The 19237-nt window shown below is 43.1% G+C and overlaps 1 protein-coding gene across 1 annotated transcript in view; it reads right to left on the minus strand.

Moving 5' to 3' along the window:
- Positions 1-18877, minus strand: part of LOC126183546 (uncharacterized) — a 905020-nt gene extending 886143 nt beyond the window's left edge. The window contains exon 1 of the mRNA XM_049925619.1: positions 18856-18877. The gene's annotated coding sequence lies outside the window, so the exon portion shown is untranslated. The remainder of the gene's footprint in view (positions 1-18855) is intronic.
- Positions 18878-19237: the final 360 nt, after the last annotated feature.

Below are 19237 nucleotides of genomic sequence, written 5' to 3' on the forward strand. Positions count from 1 at the left end.
CTCTGACGAATCCACGTTCACAAATTATGACGCAGCGAATGGTCATAACATGCATTAATGGGCAATAAAAATATCCTATGTGGACACTTCACGTCGATCGTCAAAGAAAGTGCTTCCCTAACGCATGGTGTGGAAACCGAGGAAATGAAATCATAGATGCACACTACTTCACAGGTTCTCTGACAAGTGGGATGTATTGAGTTCTTATCATTGACAGTTTAGGTGATCTTGAAAATGTCACTCAGGACAATAGTACCCGATTGTGGATGCCGCGCGATGGTCTCCCAGCCCATTCTGCGCATCACATTGTGCACGAACTGAAGGATGTTTGGAACGCCGAGGTTCTCAGTAATGGCCGAAATAGAAGGAAGAAGGAAGGAATATAAGGTTTTAACATTCCGCCGACATTGAGGTCATTAGAGACGAAAAAAAATTTAAATTGTTTTGAAGGATGAGGAAGAAAATCGCCCGCACCCTGTGAAACGGACCGTACTGGCATTTGCTTAGAGCGACTACGGAAATCATGGAATACCTAAATCTGGATGGCCGGAGGGGGATTGGAACTGATGTCCTCCCGAATGCGAGTCCAAAAGGCTAACCATTGCGCCACCTCATTCGGTGGCCCGAAAGGTTGCCAGATTTAATTAGATTTTCTTTTGTTTTTGCAGATATGTAAAGAACCGTACTTATGCCACCGAAAGCCACAACCCAAGACAATTTCATATAGCGCATCGAGGGAGCTCGTCGCTCCGTGACATCAGCAAATTTACTTCTCGTCTGCAGGTCATTTAGAAGGCGTCTTGAGTTGTCTATTCCGGAAAATGAACACTTGTTTGAACACATCACTGAACTGAACAATCCACCATCAAAACATCCACATCCACATCTCACGCTCACCGATAGATCTGCACCTACAGATTGGAAATCTGCGCAGGTCGCACAAGTGTTTAAGAAGGGTAGTAGGAGTAATCCATCTAACTACAGACCTATAACATTGACGTCGGTTTGCAATAGGGTTTTGTAGCATATACTGTACTCAAACATTATGAATCACCTCGAAGGGAACGATCTATTGATACGTAATCAGCATGGTTTCAGAAAACATCGTTCTTGTGCAACGCAGCTAGCTCTTTATTCGCACGGAGTAATGGCCGCTATCGACAGGGGATCTCAAGTTGATTCCGTATTTCTAGATTTCCGGAAAGCTTTCGACACCGTTCCTCACAAGCGACTTCTAATCAAGCTGCGAGCCTATGGGATATCGTCTCAGTTGTGCGACTGGATTCGTGATTTCCTGTCAGGAAGGTCGCAGTTCGTGGTAATAGACGGCAAATCATCGAGTAAAACTGAAGTGATATCAGGTGTTCCCCAGGGAAGCGTCCTGGGACCTCTGCTGTTCTGATCTATATAAATGACCTGGGTGACAATCTGAGCAGTTCTCTTAGGTTGATCGCAGATGATGCTGTAATTTACCGTCTAGTAAGGTCATCCGAAGACCAGTATCAGTGGCAAAGCGATTTAGAAAAGATTGCTGTATGGTGTGGCAGGTGGCAGTTGACGCTAAATAACGAAAAGTGTGAGGTGATTCATATGAGTTCCAAAAGAAATCCGTTGGAATTGGATTACTCGATAAATAGTACAATTCAACTAAGTACCTGGCTGTTAATATTACGAACAATTTCAGTTGGAAATACCACATAGATAATATTGTGGGGAAGGCGAGCCAAAGGTTGCGTTTCATTGGCAGGACACTTAGAAGATGCAACAAGTCCACTAAAGAGACAGCTTACACTACACTCGTTCGTCCTCTGTTAGAATATTGCTGCGCGGTGTGGGATCCTTACCAGGTGGGATTGACGGAGGACATCGAAAGGGTGCAAAAAAGGGCAGCTTGTTTTGTATTATCACGTAATAGGGGAGAGAGTGTGGCAGATATGATACGCGAGTTGGGATGGAAGTCATTACAGCAAAGACGTTTTTCGTCGCGGCGAGATCTATTTACGAAATTTCAGTCACCAACTTTCTCTTCCGAATGCGAAAATATTTTGTTGCGCCCAACCTACATAGGTAGGAATGATCATCAAAATAAAATAAGAGAAATCAGAGCTCGAACAGAAAGGTTTAGGTGTTCGTTTCTCCTGCGCGCTGTTCGGGAGTGGAATAGTAGAGACATAGTATGACTGTGGTTCGATGAACCCTCTGCCAAGCACTTAAATGTGAATTGCAGAGTAATCGTGTAGATGTAGATGTAGATCCATCTCAATAAAAATGGTTCAAATGGCTCTGAGCACTATGGGACTTAACATCTGAGGTCATCAGTCCCCTAGAACTTAGAACTACGTAAACCTAACTAACCTAAGGACATCACACATATCCATACCCGAGGCAGGATTCGAAACTGCGACCGTAGCGGTCGCGCGGTTCCAGATTGAAGCGCCTAGAACCGCTCTGCCACTGCGGCCGGCGATCTCAATGCAATCAATCATATGCAGCATGCTGTATCCATCATGAAAATCTTGAACGTTCTTGCTCCCTAACCAAAACTGACGGAAATTTGTACACCGTCGGTTTAAATACATCAGTTACACGATGAAACTAATATTATCATTAAAAAATTAAACGCGTTGCTCTAAGTCTTAAAAAAATAATTAGGAAACTACATTCACAATTCCGCAAAAAATGTGAAATTTTTCTTCCATTTATGTACTTAAATAGGTAATAAATCATAAATATTCATTTCGTATATTATTTTGTAAGCTTTAGACAAAAACATCTTATATGAAGCACCTTGTACATAAGTGAGTTGCTGGATGTCGTTGGAAACTCAGTGAGGGTGTTCGTGGATGATGCTGTTGTACACAGAAAAGTGGCAGGCCAGAAACGTGCAGCGAAATGGAGGAGGAATTGCAGAGGATCGATGCTTTGTACAGAGACGAAAAGTTGACATCCAACTTAAGTATATGTAACATACTATAAATAAACAGGTGGAAGCACCCATTATCGTTTGATTAAAACATTTACGGTCACTATATGGAAAATGCCATAATCGTTAAGGCTAATGCCACATCGAAATTCATTGGAAGAACCCCAAGGAAACTAATTTATCCACAAGAACAGAGATCATAAAATACTCATTTAGTAAGATTTTGAGTACTGATCGATAGTCTCGGGCACTTAGTGAGTAGGATTAATAGAAGAAGCAGATCTGATCTGAAGAAGGACGAGTTCGTTTAGTAAGCGCAAGAGCGTCACATACAGTGAGTGAAAAAACACGTAAATACTGCGAGAAGTGCATGTTTTAACATGAATGCAGATGATAGCCAAGCTGCAGGTTGCACTGTTGTATTTGGCCAAGAAGGGCACTGTGTAATGTCCTGAATCCACAGAAAGTGTCAGTAGTGGTAAGAACGGTGTTCTGTGTAGTTGTGAGTGCATTATTCGTAAATAAGGGAATTAGAACATGGGAAAATTGTTGGTAGCCGTTTGGTGGGTCCTTACGTAACCAAGGAATTCGAAATGTTTGGTGTTTCAAGATGCACAGTATCGAAGGTTTATACCGCATTCAGGGAAAGCGGAAAACATGAACCGCTAAGTCACAACGCGAACAAAAGTGTGCGTTGAGTGACCGTCACAGATGCTCACTGGAAAGGATTGTGACGAAAAATAAGAGGACGACAGCTGCAAATGTCACTGCAGAATTCAACGCTGCACTCGTGAACCTTGTCAGCTCGAAAACAACGCTAAGGGAGCTCAATGAGCAGGGAATTACAGAGCGAGTCAGAATTCCATAACCACTCATCAGCGATGATAATGCCGATAACAGAAAAACATGGTGCAGAAGCCACAGAATATGGACTATGGACCAATGGAAGAATGTTATTTGGTCGGGGGAGCCTTTTTGCACACAGTTTCCAACTTCTGGCCCAATTTCCGTCCCAGGAGTGAAACATGGCGCAGGTTCGGTGATAATTTGGGCAGTCATATCGTGGTATTCCATGGGCCCCATGGTTACTCTGCCAATGATTACGAGATTGTTTTGATTGCTGTGGCAGATTCCATGCTACAGTGTTTAACCCCAAATGGTGGTGCTGTGTTCTGAGACGGCAGGGCCCCTGTTCACACAGCTCACATCGTCCAATACTGATTCTGTCAGCACGAGGATGAGTTGTCGCATCTCCCCTGGCCACTGCAGACACGGGAGCTCACGTTATTGAACCTTTGTGGCGCACTTTGGACAGAAGTGTGCGTGATTACTATTCACCTTCATCATCGTTATCTGAACTTACCACTGTTTTGCACGAAGAATGGCATGAGTATCCCTTGAAAATCGTACTGGATCTGAACTTATTCATTCCCAGACGACTGGAAGCTGTTTTAAATGCCAACCGTTTCCCTACATCTTGTTAGGCATGGTAAAGTGTTGTGTTTTTGTTGTTTTTCTATTTTTAACCACTGCATGTAGATACTTGTACAAGTGCCGACCAGAGTGGCCGAGGCGCTACAGACTGGAACCGCGCGACCGCTACGGTCGCAGGTTCGAATCATGCCTCGAGCATGGATGTGTGTGATGAACTTAGGTTAGTTAGGTTCAAGTAGTTCTAAGTTCTAGGTGACTGATGACCTCAGAAGTTCACTCCCATAGTGCTCAGAGCCATTTGAACTTGTCCAAGTGGAAGAAGCTACAAGACAAGCTTTGTGCGTCACTAGCAGAGTTACAATACGAATGAAGCAACATTTGACTTCCACCCACATGACCCTCTCGAAATGTTTTTCCCTCACACCATACGTGAATGTAACAGAACGATGGGGAAATGATATTTGTATCCAACGCCGCTGAGTGTCTTAACGGAGTATGGACGCAGATGTAGCTCTTTTACTTGCAAGGTACATAGAATGTAGTATCCATCATCTACAGAAATACACTGTTAAGCCGGCCGGGGTGGCCGAGCGGTTCTAGGCGCTACAGTCTGGAACAACGCGACCGCTACGGTCGCAGGTTCGAATCCTGCCTCGGGCACGGAAGTGTGTAATGTCCTTAGGTTAGTTAGGTTTAAGTAGTTCTAAGTTCTATGGGACTGATGACCTAAGAAGTTCAGTCCCATAGTGCTCAGAGCCAATACGCTGTTAAGAGACCCTATGAGAGTGTGAGATCGCAACAATTCTGTTGCTGTCATTAACCTGGAGGACAATTTATGCAGTATATGATAACACCATGTGATGCAGCAATTTTTTAAAATCTGTTTCTTTTTGTAGTAAATTGTACATCCACTTTCACAGACTTAATCGATACTGATAAAACTTGTCACAGTGTGAGAACAAGTTCCAGGTAAAAAACCTGAAACTAATGAGGCACAATAAATGGATCGTTAATAATGCGAACAATCTCTTTTCTTTTGAATATTGAATTGTACTACTGTCTGCTATGTATCTACCAAGAGGGTGCGCTTGTTGTGAGCCAAAAAACACTGGGAGAAAAATAAACACTAAAAATATTACCGACCGGGATCGCTTTTATTCAGTGAGAGAATCTAAAACCCTCACAGAACAGGATCACTATGAAAATAAGGACGCAAAAGTCGGCTGTTGTCAAACTGTTGGGACTAAGTGGGAATATTACCTTGCTGTCCTGTGTTTTCCGTCCAATGAGTGATGTCTCACATGTAGCTTTATCTTATGTTTGACACTAACGAGGACTCGTGGTCAGTAATTTTGTGTTTTTATTTTTACGGATGACTGTGTGTGAAAGAAAGGCAGTGAGTGAAAGCCAACGTCTCTCGCAAAGCACCAACTGCCCTTCCCACATGCCGGATGGATCATATGACGTCGCCGGATACACCGGTTTATAGCTTTTTCCCCTTTCAACAGCCTCGGAGCATAAATCTCGTAACGATTGTTCTCCAATAGAAAAGGTTTGCTTTGTAGCTCCGTCGGAACGATTTTTACGATCTAGTAGCGGCATAGTGTTGAACGCTGTTGCATACACGCGCCAATGCTGCTGTATTCTGCCGTGCCCATTACAGTATTCACTCGATGGACCATGTCAGTAACCGAATCATGTGCGACATTATTTATAGTTTATTACTTTCTTTTCAATGACTAGCATCCGTTATAATAACTAAAAAGTCCAACTAGAATATGGAAGGTAGTTTTTAAGGGATGATTCTGTCAGTATGTGAATAGCAATCAATCATCTAAAGTGTAAGATGTAGTTCAGGCAATCATGTTTTCGAGTTGATTTACATACCAAGATTTGGGTCCGTTCATTCAAGTTGCCGTGAACATAAACTAGGGCTCTTCTTTCAAGATTCTCGGTGACTAAGAATTACCATTTCTTTTACACCTTCTTAATAAATACAGTGACTCCAAAAAGTATTCATTGGACCTTAGCGATTAGAATATAACCAGCACAGATATAAAAATTTGTGAACAAATCCACGTTATTTTAAATCCCCCCCCTGCCCCCAGCTGATGTCAAACAAGTATTCGTCTAGTAAACAAGATCACAGCTATACTGCTGCACTGACGCACGCCCCTATCCCTTTCCTTATACAGTTGTGTTTCATCCACTTTAGAGCATAGTTTAGAAAAATGGTTCAAATGGCTCTGAGCACTATGGGACTTAACATCTGAGGTCATCAGTCCCCTAGAACTTAGAACTACTTAAACCTAACTAACCTAAGGACATCACACACACCCATGCCCGATGCAGGATTCCAAGCTGCGACCGTAGCGGTCGCGCAGTTCCAGACTGAAGCGCCTAGAACCGCTCGGCCACACAGGCCGGCAGAGGATAGTTTCCTCTCTGTTTTCAAAGCCACTGTACGATATTGCCGGCCAGAGTGGCCGAGCGGTTCTAGGCGCTACAGCCTGGAACCGCGCGACTGCTACGGTCGCAGGTTCGAATCCTGCCTCAGGCATGGATGTGTGTGATGTCCTTAGGTTAGTTAGGTTTAAGTAGTTCTAAGTTCTAGGGGACTGACGGCCTCAGAACTTAAGTCCCATAGTGCTCAGAGCCATTTGAACCATTTTTTGTACGATATTTAACAAATATGAGTCGAAAAAGTCGTGAAACTACAAAAGTAGAGAGAGAAACATGCAATCAGGTTGTTTCGAAAAGGAAAGCCTTTCCACGAACTCGTAAAAACCAGTGGCAGACCTACCAATACAGTGAAGACTATTATATACAGATTTAATCAGAACAAAACATACGAAAACCAATCACGAAGTGATCCTCCTGCAGTTTTATCCGAGATGGAAAACGACAGCTACTTAGAGAGGTTAAGAAAAATCCAAAAGTAAGAGCCCCAAATCTTTTTACTGCAGTTCGAATGCATACGGGGAAGTCAGTTTCTGCACATACTATAAAAAATGTGCCTTATAAGCTGAGTATGTAGGATGAACAGCCCGTAGAAAACCATACATCAATAAAATCAACAGAAAGAAGCGATGGGTTTCATTTCTGGAAGAAGATAGAACTTACTGACGAGAGTCCATTTGAGCTGTTTAAGTCAAATGGAAGAGTAAAAGTAAGGAGAAAAACGAATTGTGAACTTGAAGAGAGAAATACAACAGCCTCAGGTAAACACGGAGAATGGCTGCTTGAGTATAAACGGAGGGTGGGTTTTTTGTTTTATTGATGCAATTACGGCCCTCAAGGTTTGCATAAACAACATAAAAGCACATATTTCCAGAAGAAAAATAATATGAGTCTTTCTGTGGATTATAATTTCAAGATAATGATCCAAAATAGATAGTTCTATATGCCAGGTTGTGGCTCCTGCATAATACTTCCCGCTGGATGCCGACAACACTGCAATAGCCAGACTTTACTAAAACAGAAAATTTGTGGACTGTACTCGACAAAGATGTGACGACTCATCAGATATTCAAAAGAAATAATATAAAGAAAGATCTACTACATAACTAACGAAAAATCACAACGCAAACAACGGAATCTCTGGTGAAATCTACATCTATATCTACATCCATACTCCGCAATCCACCTGACGGTGTGTGGCGGAGGGTACCTTGAGTACCTCTATCGGTTCTCCCTTCTATTCCAGTCTCGTATTGTTCGTGGAAAGAAGGGTTGTCAGTATGCCTCTGTGTGGGCTCTAATCTCTCTGGTTTTTATCCTGATGGTCTCTTCGCGAGATATACGTAGGAAGGAGCAATATCTACATCTACATCTACATCTATACTCCGCGAGCCACCTTACGGTGTGTGGCGGAGGGTACTTATTGTACCACTATCTGATCCCCCCTTCCCTGTTCCATTCACGAATTGTGCGTGGGAAGAACGACTGCTTGTAAGTCTCCGTATTTGCTCTAATTTCTCGGATCTTTTCGTTGTGATCATTACGCGAGATATATGTGGGCGGTAGTAATATGTTGCCCATCTCTTCCCGGAATGTGCTCTCTCGTAATTTCGATAATAAACCTCTCCGTATTGCGTAACGCCTTTCTTGAAGTGTCCGCCACTGGAGCTTGTTCAGCATCTCCGTAACGCTCTCGCGCTGACTAAATGTCCCCATGACGAATCGCGCTGCTTTTCGCTGGATCATGTCTATCTCTTCTATTAATCCAACCTGGTAAGGGTCCCATACTGATGAGCAATACTCAAGAATCGGACGAACAAGCGTTTTGTAAGCTACTTCTTTCGTCGATGAGTCACATTTTCTTAGAATTCTTCCTATGAATCTCAACCTGGCGCCTGCTTTTCCCACTATTTGTTTTATGTGATCATTCCACTTCAGATCGCTCCGGATAGTAACTCCTAAGTATTTTACGGTCGTTGCCGCTTCCAATGATTTACCACCTATGGCATAATCGTACTGGAATGGATTTCTGCCCCTATGTATGCGCATTATATTACATTTATCTACGTTTAGGGAAAGCTGCCAGCTGTCGCACCATGCATTAATCCTCTGCAGGTCTTCCTGGAGTACGTACGAGTCTTCTGATGTTGCTACTTTCTTGTAGACAACCGTGTCATCTGCAAATAGCCTCACGGAGCTACCGATGTTGTCAACTAAGTCATTTATGTATATTGTAAACAATAAAGGTCCTATCACGCTTCCTTGCGGTACTCCCGAAATTACCTCTACATCTGCAGATTTTGAACCGTTAAGAATGACATGTTGTGTTCTTTCTTCTAGGAAATCCTGAATCCAATCACAAACCTGGTCCGATATTCCGTAAGCTCGTATTTTTTTCACTAAACGTAAGTGCGGAACCGTATCAAATGCCTTCCTGAAGTCCAGGAATACGGCATCAATCTGCTCGCCAGTGTCTACGGCACTGTGAATTTCTTGGGCAAATAGGGCGAGCTGAGTTTCACATGATCTCTGTTTGCGGAATCCATGTTGGTTATGATGAAGGAGATTTGTATTATCTAAGAACGTCATAATAAGAGAACACAAAACATGTTCCATTATTCTACAACAGATTGACGTAAGCGAAATAGGCCTATAATTATTCGCATCTGATTTATGACCCTTCTTGAAAATGGGAACGACCTGCGCTTTCTTCCAGTCGCTAGGTACTTTACGTTCTTCCAGCGATCTACGATAAATTGCTGATAGAAAGGGGGCAAGTTCTTTAGCATAATCACTGTAGAATCTTAAGGGTATCTCGTCTGGTCCGGATGCTTTTCCGCTACTAAGTGATAGCAGTTGTTTTTCAATTCCGATATCGTTTATTTCAATATTTTCCATTTTGGCGTCCGTGCGACGGCTGAAGTCAGGGACCGTGTTACGATTTTCCGCAGTGAAACAGTTTCGGAACACTGAATTCAGTATTTCTGCCTTTCTTCGGTCGTCCTCTGTTTCGGTGCCATCGTGGTCAACGAGTGACTGAATAGGGGATTTAGATCCGCTTACCGATTTTACATATGACCAAAACTTTTTAGGGTTCTTGTTTAGATTGTTTGCCAATGTTTTATGTTCGAATTCGTTGAATGCTTCTCTCATTGCTCTCTTTACGCTCTTTTTCGCTTCGTTCAGCTTTTCCTTATCAGCTATGATTCGACTACTCTTAAACCTATGATGAAGCTTTCTTTGTTTCCGTAGTACCTTTCGTACATGATTGTTATACCACGGTGGATCTTTCCCCTCGCTTTGGACCTTAGTCGGTACGAACTTATCTAAGGCGTACTGGACGATGTTTCTGAATTTTTTCCATTTTTGTTCCACATCCTCTTCCTCAGAAATGAACGTTTGATGGTGGTCACTCAGATATTCTGCGATTGGTGCCCTATCACTCTTGTTAAGCAAATATATTTTCCTTCCTTTCTTGGCATTTCTTATTACACTTGTAGTCATTGATGCAACCACTGACTTATGATCACTGATACCCTCTTCTACATTCACGGAGTCGAAAAGTTCCGGTCTATTTGTTGCTATGAGGTCTAAAACGTTAGCTTCACGAGTTGGTTCTCTAACTATCTGCTCGAAGTAATTCTCGGACAAGGCAGTCAGGATAATGTCACAAGAGTCTCTGTCCCTGGCTCCAGTTCTGATTGTGTAACTATCCCATTCTATACCTGGTAGATTGAAGTCTCCCCCTATTACAATTGTATGATCACGAAACTTCTTCACGACGTTCTGCAGGTTCTCTCTGAGGCGCTCAACTACTACGGTTGCTGATGCAGGTGGTCTATAGAAGCATCCGACTATTATATCTGACCCACCTTTGATACTTAGCTTAACCCAGACTATTTCACATTCGCATTCGCTAATAACTTCACTGGATATTATTGAATTCTTTACTGCTATAAATACTCCTCCACCATTGGCGTTTATCCTATCCTTGCGGTATATATTCCATTCTGTGTCTAGGATTTCGTTACTGTTCACTTCCGGTTTTAACCAACTTTCCGTTCCTAATACTATATGCGCACTATTTCCTTCAATAAGAGATACTAATTCAGGAACCTTGCCCTGGATACTCCTGCAGTTTACCAATATTACGTTAACTTTTCCTGTTTTTGGTCTCTGAGGACGGACGTTCTTTATCAACGATGATAATGTCCTCTCTGGTAAGCCGTCAGGTATTGTATCGTTTCGCCCAAGGGGGGGTCCCTCTAACCTAAAAAACCCCCGTGTGCACGCCACACGTACTCTGCTAACCTAGTAGCTGCTTCCGGTGTGTAGTGCACGCCTGACCTGTCTAGGGGCGCCCTACAGTTCTCCACCCAATAACGGAGGTCGATGAATTTGCAACCATTATAGTCGCAGAGTCGTCTGAGCCTCTGGTTTAGACCCTCCACACGGCTCCAAACCAGAGGACCGCGATCGACTCTGGGCACTATGCTGCAGATATTAAGCTCAGCTTGCACTCCGCGTGCGATGCTGGTTGTCTTCACCAAATCAGCCAGCCGCCGGAAGGAACCAAGGATGGCCTCAGAACCCAAGCGGCAGGCGTCATTCGTTCCGACATGTGCTACTATCTGCAGCCGGTCACACCCAGTGCGTTCAATAGCTGCCGGAAGGGCCTCCTCCACATTACGGACGAGACCCCCCGGCAAGCACACCGAGTGCACACTGGCATTCTTCCCCGACCTACCCGCTATTTTCCTGAGGGGCTCCATAACCCGCCTAACGTTGGAGCTCCCTATAACTAATAGGCCCGCCCTCTGTGACTGTCGGGACCTTGCCGGAGAATCGGCCACTGGCCCAACAGGCGAGGCATCCTGTGGTGGCTCGGAAACGATGTCATCACCACTAGGAAGCACCCCGTACCTGTTGGAGAGGGGTAAGGCAGCTGCCACGCGGCCAGATCCCACCTTCGCCTTTCGGCCAGGCACGCGCGAGCCCACCACTGTCCGCCATTCACCTTGGAGTGATGGCTGACCGGTAAGATGCTCACTGCCGGAAGACGCAGCGACATCAGGGGTTCCATGTGATTCCAAGGCCACCGAAGTAGGCATAGGTCTCACCACAGTTGCCCCAACGCCACTACGAGCCGACGCCTGCGCCTCGAGCTCGATGAGCCTAACAGACAAAGCCTCCACCTGCCCCCGAAGAGTGGCCAATTCTCCTTGCGTCCGCTCACAACAACCACAGTCCCTACACATGACTATGTTTACCCTACCCTATACGGTGACAAATTCCCAAGATAATCTTCTGATGAGCTACTCTGATAATCAAGAAACACTCACTGAAATACGAGACGCGAAAACTACGCTAGGTTTTCCCAGAAAAACTATTTAAAAGCTAAGCGCAGCAAATAAGTACAAAAACGCTTTATACAAACAGTACTCGCTGCTGCTGGTGCTCTCGCTCTGGCTGTCACAAGACAACTGCTGATTCAAGTGACTAGTGGCTAACGGCCGCGAAACAAACAAAAGACGGTTTTAGGGCGCTTTCTGTTCTAAACGATCAAGAAAACACTAAGAAATCTAACACGAAAACTACGTAAAGTTTTATCAAGAACTGTTAGTTACTATGCAGAGCAGATAAACACAAATAGAATCCCTTCCTTAGTGGAAGGTCGTAAACAAAATGCAAAATAAACGCTTTATACAAACAGTACTCGCTGCTGCTGGTGCTCTCGCTCTGGCTGTCACAAGACAACTCCTTGACTCCTCGGTGAAGGTATGTTCTCGAAACTTCAACAAAAGCCCGTACCGAGCTACTGAGCGTCTCCCCTGCAGAGTCTTCCACTGGAGTTTATCTATCATCTACATAACGCTTTCGCGATTACTAAATGATCCTGTAACGAAGCGCGCAGCTCTCAGTTGGATCTTCTCTATCTCTTCCATCAACCCTCTCTGCTACGGATCCCACACCGGTGCGCAGCATGCAAGCAGTGGGCGAACAAGCGTACTGTAACCTACTTCCTTTGTTTTCGGATTGCATTTCCTTAGGATTCCAGTACCACGCCAATGAGAACGCAAAAGATTATACAGATGACAAGACGAACTACTAAGTACTAACCGTAACATTCTACGTCAGAGTGTCATTTTCAGTACTTCAGACGAATACTTACAGTGAGGTGACAAAAGTCATGGGACACCACCTAATTTTCTGTCCGACCTTTTTTATCCGGCATAGTGCAGCAACTCGACGTGGCAGGGACTCATCAAATCAATGGAAGCCCGTGCAGAAATATATAGCTATGCTGTCTTTATAGTCGTCCATAATTGTGAAAGTGTTGCCGGTGCAAGATTTTGTGCACGAATTGACTTCATAAATGACCCCATAAATGTTCGGTGGGATTCATGTCGGGTGATCTTGGTGGCCAAATTATTCACTCGAACTGTCCGGAATGTTCTTCAAACCAATCGCGAACAGTCGTGGCCCGGTGACATTGTGCATTGTCATCAATAAAAACGCCATCATTGTTTGAGAACATAAAATCCACGAATAGCAGCAAATAGTCTCCAAGTAGACGAACATAATCGGAACTCAGTTCACTCCACGTAAATACAGCACACACCATTATGGAGCCACAGTCAGATTGCAAAGTGTCTTGTAGACAATTTGGGTCCATGACTTCGTGGGGTCTGCGTCACACTCGAACCCTACCATCGGCTCTTATCAACTGAAACTGAGACTCATCTGACCATGTCTCAGTTTTGCAGTCGTCTAGGGTCCAACTGATAAGGTCACGAGCACAGGAGAGGAGCTGCAGGCGAGATCGTGCCGTTAGCAAAGGCACTCGCGGCGGTCATCTCCTGCCAAAGCTCATGAACGCCAAATTTCACCGCACTTTCCTAACGGATAGGTTTGTCGTACGTCTTACGTTGATTTCTACGGTTATTTCATGTAGTGTTGCTTGTCTGTTAGCTCTGACAACTCTACGCAAACGTCGCTGAAATTCAGTATTCTCGACACTCTCTTGACACTGTTTATCTCGGAATATTGAATTCTCTTATGTTTTCCGACATGGAATCGCATGGCTCACCCGAGTACAAATCACAACTCCGCCAGTGCATTGCCCATTTACACCGCCGGCCGCGGTGGCCGAGCGGTTCTAGACTCTTCAGTCCGGAACCACGCGACTGCTACGGTCGCAGGTTCGAATCCTGCCTCGGGCATGGATGTGTGTGATGTCTTTAGGTTAGTTAGGTTTAAGTAGGTCTAAGTTCTAGGGGACTGATGACCTCAGATGTTAAGTCCCATAGTGCTCAGAGCCATTTGAACCATTTGAACCATTTACACCTTGTGTACGCGACCCTGCCGTCATATTTATATGTGCATAACGCTATCCCGTGACATTTGTCACCACAGTGTATTTTGCATCCTGAACTACCTATCTTTGCTATTAAATGTGAAAAACTATGTTTATGTAAATGGAAAACTGTTTTGTTCTTGTTTTCTCCTTTATACTGATTAATAAACACGTTCATGTCCCTGCTGTACTTCCTTCTGACGACTTTCCACTGTCTATACACCCTTAAACATAAGCTCACGTACTAGACGATTACTTTTTGAAGTATGTGTATGCTGTATGCACTACCATGGTGACAGCAGCCATTTACTGAGGGCGTCCAAGATGACAAATCGACTTGCCCGCTAAATAGCTTGAGCTTAATCTCACACGAAATGTCTGCGACTATTAGGGTCAGCGTGTGAAACTGAGGAACCATTGCCGCAATTTAGTAGTTGTACGGAATCTGTTCCTCAATGAGCTGCTTCAGCTGGTTGTAGAATGCCTGAAGAAAATTGTGGACTGACTTCGTCACCGAATTGAGGCCCTTATCAGTCCTAGAGGCTGGTTACACGGTATTAGCGTCATGTCTCCAAGTGATGTCTAATTTTTGTTCAGTTAGCTTATAATAGATTTGAATACGGGTGGTAGAAGAAATTATCATCATTTAGATTTGGTTTGAAAGTGGAGAAGTGTCAGCATGAAACTGATGATCATTAGATTGTGTGTGACTGTCCTGAGCTAAATTCCAAAACTCCTCACATTTTGTTTTGGTGTGAAGACGTGTGCCAAGCAAGATGCCAATCCGCCTGTGCATGGGACGTTAACACGTTCCGTTCACTGCCACGGGGTCGCAGGCGGACACAGCAGAGCTCCGCGCGTGACGCCGTGCCCGCCGGCGGTCACACCCTCCACTACGTTTAGTGCAGTATGCAATGCAGTGCTGGTCATTAACACCTTACGCGTGGAACCGATTTCACTGGGCTTCCGTTGAGGCGGCAGTCCCGGTGACCATTTGTCGTTTATCAAAAACCAACCATTGTTACTGAATGTGTAAGTAGGCTGCTTAGGTTTCTATGTTGGTGACGCCGCGTAGCGCTCTGTATTAAAATCGCTGACTGCGCTGTGTGCTAACTGTGGCTGGTTGTACTCATTGTTGGATTATTCGCTAGTACAGTGTTGGGCAGTTGGATGTGAACAGCGCGTAGCGTTGGGCAGTTGGAGGTGAGCCGCCAGCAGTGGTGGATGTGGGGAGAGAGATGCCAGAGTTTTGAGATGTTAATATGAGGGGACGATCTGGACGTGTGTCCGTCAAAAAAAGGAAATTTGTCAAAATAGATGTCAAAAATTTATATATATATATATTTATATATATATATATATTTGTCAAAATAGATGTCAAGAATTTATATATATATAATGAATTTTGAACATTATTAAGGTAAATACATTGTTTGTCCTCAATCAAAATCTTTCATTTGCTAACTACATGTCTATCAGTAGTTAGTGCCTTCAGTAGTTAGAATCTTTTATTTAGCTGGCAGTATTGGAGTTCGCTGTATTCCAGTAGTTCGACTAACGAAGATTTTGGTAGGGAAAGTGATTCATGAAGGGTAGGTTATTGTTAGTCAGGGCTATTCTTTTGTAGGGATTATTAAAAGTCAGATTGCGTTGCGCTAAAATATTGTGTGTCAGTTTAGAAATGATCAGAATGAGTAAAGAGAAAATTGTCTGAGTACGTTCAGTTTTACGCAGCTGTTTCTGTACCAAATAACGTAGTAGTTTACCAGCACAGTCTTTCCTTACATTCAAACGGGAAGTGTCAAATGGAAAAGATGTTATTTACCATTCTGATAAAACGAGTGCATATAGCAGTCAAAGGAGAAAGACAGTAAAATGGTATCGAAAAATAGCATTCGATTAATTTAGGACACCGCTATTGTAAATGTGTTGTGCGTATTTCAGGATGCGACGGGACGGAAAATGACAACTTTTGAACTAAGTGTTTTTTTTTGTTTTTTTTTTTAGCTTTACGTAGCATCAAAATATAAGCTCTACTAAACATAGTGGAGCGTGCAACCGCTGGCGGGTACAAGTCGTCAGGCGTGAACTTTCGCTGTGTCCGCCAGCGGCCTCGAGGCGGCGAAGTGTTGGGCTTCATATCTAACTTGCTGCTATACGATATGAGTCAGCTCCGTGGTAGTGCTGCTTTACAACTTACTCTTGGTCTCTAATAGTTATCAAAACCACGAACACAGCCTTTAAAACACGGTATAAACACACTGCCTGGGGATGTGACCAAACAGCGCGAAAAGTAATTTCTTCTTCATTTGTGTGGCCATATTGTGTGTAGTTGCTTTACAGTTCCTGAGGGTATTTTCGTTCCGTCGTTTCAACTACAAGAAAATGCGTGTTTTTCTCACCAGTTGCGTTTCGCTTTGTTGACGTAAAGCATCATAAGTGATCTGTAATTAAAGATATTTAAAAATTGATTTGTTTTTAAGATCGAAAAACAGTTCGTTAAAATTTTGTTGGTTTTTAATTACGGCGATTTGTGCTTGGTTTCTCGCCTACAACTGGAAATGGCGTCTGCTAGCACATCTTTGGTGTCTTTTTTCATTAGACACTCATATTTAAAAAAGATATATATCATTCCATCACATAACCTTCATTACTCTTACACAGTAGGGTCTATATAAATACACAGCAACATAATTAAATAGAATAACACAACATCATTAACTAAAAAGATTATAGGTCAACGACAGACTAGTGGCAATGTTACATTGGCAACACTAGAAACATAAGCCACACTGAGAAGTATAAAAATAAACGGTAAACATTGATGTACGAGAGAGTTTACTGTTAAAACGTAAAAAATGCATATTTCTGCAAAGCAGCCAAACATTAGGCTATAAATATCAGTGTCTGATGAAGAAGGGCACCAAAGTAGTCCTAGCAGACAGAATTTTCTGATGTAGGCGAGAAACCAAGCAGTAATCACCGTAAGTAAAAACAAACTGATAACCAACTGTTTTTCGATCTTCAAAAACAAATCAAATTGTCAGTATCCTTAATTTTAAAAAAAATGGTTCAAATGGCTCTGAGCACTATGGGACTTAACTTCTGAGGTCATCAGTCCCCTAGAACTTAGAACTAATTAAACCTAACTAACCTAAGGACATCACACACATCCATGCCTGAGGCAGGATTCGAACCTGCGACCGTAACGGTCGCGCGGTTCCAGACTGTAGCGCCTAGAACCGCTCGGCCACCCCGGCCGGCCATCCTTAATTACAGACCACTAATGGTGCTTTCAAAGGTCTTGCCGCACTGGTAACACCGGTTCCCGTCAGATCACCGAAGTTAACGCTGGATGGGTCTGCCGAACGCTGCTGTGGAGGAGGGTACACTCAACCCTTCAGAGGCAAATTGGGGAACTAATTGACTGAGAAGTAGCAGCGCCGGTCACGAAAACTGACAACGGCCGGGAGAGCCGTGTGCTGACCACACGACTCACGACCCTTCATATCCGCATTCAGTGACGCCTAAAGGCTGAGGATAACACGGCGGTCGGTCAGTACCTTTAGGGTCTTCCGAGAACCGTTCGGACGAAGTTTAGTTTAAATGATGTTTTACCTCAGTAAAGCGAAACGCGTCTTGTGAGAAAACACGCATTTTCTTGTAGTTGTAACGACGGAACGAAAATACCCTTAGAAATAATCTGTCCTAATTAAGACGCTAAATCCACTCCTCGATGTTTCCGAACAAGCACTGTCATACGATTTTACTCAGATTTTGTATATTCAGCGTCTTATTCCCTCAGTAACTCAATATGTTCAAGCTTGTAATTTAACGCTGCGAAGAAGAGCGGGTTTAACTAATGACATCCATGCATAATGCGGCGCCACTACCGCTTCCTCTGACGGATAAATTCAAGGGATGACATTTCCTCCAGCGGTGGAATTAGAGTCTGTTGCATCAGGGACAATTAAATCCATTTAGCGACTTAGAAAGATGACATAGGCCTGGATGTATTGGTTATTTTAAGAAATACAGCAACCACCAAGTTTTTTCTAGACTTTTATTTATGCCAATAGGATTTTCGAGCTTTCACCCACCTTCAGTTGGCTAAATACTTATTTCAACCTTCAGTTACTACAAAGTTAAAACACCGAGTGCAATTTGGATGCTGCAGCTGGCCTGAGCAAGATAACAATTTTGTTTAGCTACTATTCATTGCGAGTTGTATATTTATGATATAGTACCCGTAAGATGTAATTACTTTTCTCTCTGCTTGTTGTTGTTCCGATTTTCGTATTTATAATCGTGGCCCAAACACTTTTTCATCTGTATGTTGCAGAACAACAGCGCAGTATCCGATATGTTCCCGATTTACGTCTTCGGTTACATCGGAAGATTATGTCTCCGTGTTGGTGCCATTTAAATTTGAACTTGAATGTTAGTTTTTTTACACTCATATCATGCTATCTTCATTATAAGTAGCGTGATTTACGATACTCATTATAAATTGTTCTTTCAATGGGAATCATTTTTACGAAGTCATCTCCCTTCCCCATATTACAGCCATGTGTTAGTGTATGGTGTAGTCAGAATAATACTTTATGTTTTAAGAGAGCTACAGTTTTGATTTCCATAAACTTGGTCCAACGTATATTAAGTTAAGTGTACAAAAACTCACCAAGAAACACATCACGGATGCACGCTGTATACTAGATTTCCAGTACCTGAAACATAAAAGAAAGTTTTAATTGTCAAAGAGAGTCTATTTATTTATTTATTTACACGTCAAGTTCCGTGGGACCAAATTGAGGAGCAAATCTCCAAGGTCATGGAACATGTCAGTACATGAAATTACACCATAAACGTAATAACAGTTAAAAATAAAATGTTTATGAAACCTAAAAAAGTCAGTCCATAAGTTCAAGTAAATGCAATCAACAATACAGCAAGAATCAGTTTAATTGTTCAAGGAACTCCTCGAGAGAATAGAAGGAGTAACCCATAAGGAAACTCTTCAGTTTCGATTTGAAAGCGCTTGGATTACTGCTAAGATTTTTGAA

Source organism: Schistocerca cancellata, chromosome 4 (genome assembly GCF_023864275.1).
Source record: "Schistocerca cancellata isolate TAMUIC-IGC-003103 chromosome 4, iqSchCanc2.1, whole genome shotgun sequence".
Lineage (NCBI taxonomy): Eukaryota > Metazoa > Arthropoda > Insecta > Orthoptera > Acrididae > Schistocerca > Schistocerca cancellata.